The following is a 1,361-nucleotide window of genomic DNA, read 5'->3' as shown; positions in this document are numbered from 1 at the left end:
GGGTGTGGTCAGTGTGAGACACGTCACCTTCACCGCCGAGACACACAACTTCCCCACAGGTGGGTGTGGGTGTGGTCAGGGCGTGGTCAGTGGGTGTGGTCAGTGTGAGACACGTCACCTTCACGGCCGAGACACACAACTTCCCCACAGGTGGGTGTGGGTGTGGTCAGGGGGTGTGGTCAGTGGGTGTGGTCAGTGTGAGACACGTCACCTTCACGGCCGAGACACACAACTTCCCCACAGGTGGGTGTGGGTGTGGTCAGGGGGGGTGGTCAGTGGGTGTGGTCAGTGTGAGGCACGTCACCTTCACGGCCGAGACACACAACTTCCCCACAGGTGGGTGTGGTCAGGGCGTGGTCAGTGGGTGTGGTCAGTGTGTGTTCAGTGATGGGTGTGGTCAGTGGGTGTGGTCAGTGGGTGTGGTCAGGGGTGTGGTCAGTGTGAGACACGTCACCTTCACGGCAGAGACACACAACTTCCCCACAGGTGGGTGTGGTCAGTGAGGGGTGTGGTCATGGGTGTGGTCAGTGGGCGTGGTCAGTGGGTGTGGTCAGTGGACGTGATCAGTGGGTGTGGTCAGTGATGGGTGTGGTCAGTGGGTGTGGTCAGTGGGCGTGGTCAGTGTTGGGTGTGGTCAGTAGGGGTGGTCAGTGGGCGTGGTCAATGATGGGTGTGGTCAGTGGGCGTGGTCAGTGGGTGTGGTCAGGGTGTGGTCAGTGATGGGTGTGGTCAGTGGGTGTGGTCAGTGTGAGACACGTCACCTTCACGGCTGAGACACACAACTTCCCCACAGGTGGGTGTGGTCAGTGAGGGGTGTGGTCAGTGGGTGTGGTCAGTGGGTGTGGTCAGGGATGGGTGTGGTCAGTGGGTGTGGCCAGTGATGGGTGTGGTCATGGAGGTGATCAGTGGGTGTGGTCAGTGATGGGTGTGGTCAGTGATGGGTGTGGTCATGGAGGTGATCAGGGTGTGGTCAGAGGGTGTGGTCAGTGGTGGCTGTGGTCAGTAGGGGTGGTTAGTGGGTGTGGTCAGTGATGGGTGTGGTCAGTGAGGTGGTCAGAGGGTGTGGTCAGTGATGGGTGTGGTCATGGAGGTGATGAGGGTGTGGTCAGAGGGTGTGGTCAGTGATGGGTGTGGTCAGTGATGGGTGTGGTCATGGAGATGATCAGGGTGTGGTCAGTGATGGGTGTGGTCAGTGGTGGGTGTGGTCTGGAAGGGTGTGGATAGAGGGTGTGGTCAGACGGCATGGTCAGTGGTCATGGCCAGAGGGGCGTGGTCAGGAGGGGGCGTGTCCTCCCTGGCCACACCCCCTCCCATCCTTCCTTCCCCTGGGCTGGGCCGGGTGGGCGTGGCTCTGCTGGGGG

General features: G+C 61.0%; 1 long non-coding RNA gene across 1 annotated transcript; it reads left to right on the top strand.

Moving 5' to 3' along the window:
• The first annotated feature begins 6 nt into the window (after positions 1-6).
• On the top strand, positions 7-1,351 carry LOC108510381. Its single transcript, XR_001878798.1, has 3 exons — positions 7-506; positions 707-839; positions 1,007-1,351. It is a non-coding gene; the product is annotated as an uncharacterized LOC108510381 (long non-coding RNA).
• Positions 1,352-1,361: the final 10 nt, after the last annotated feature.

Source organism: Lepidothrix coronata, unplaced genomic scaffold (genome assembly GCF_001604755.1).
Source record: "Lepidothrix coronata isolate B3197 unplaced genomic scaffold, Lepidothrix_coronata-1.0 Scaffold762, whole genome shotgun sequence".
Lineage (NCBI taxonomy): Eukaryota > Metazoa > Chordata > Aves > Passeriformes > Pipridae > Lepidothrix > Lepidothrix coronata.
Note: the sequence above shows the minus strand (reverse complement) of the source record. Positions and strands in the feature narration are given on the sequence as shown.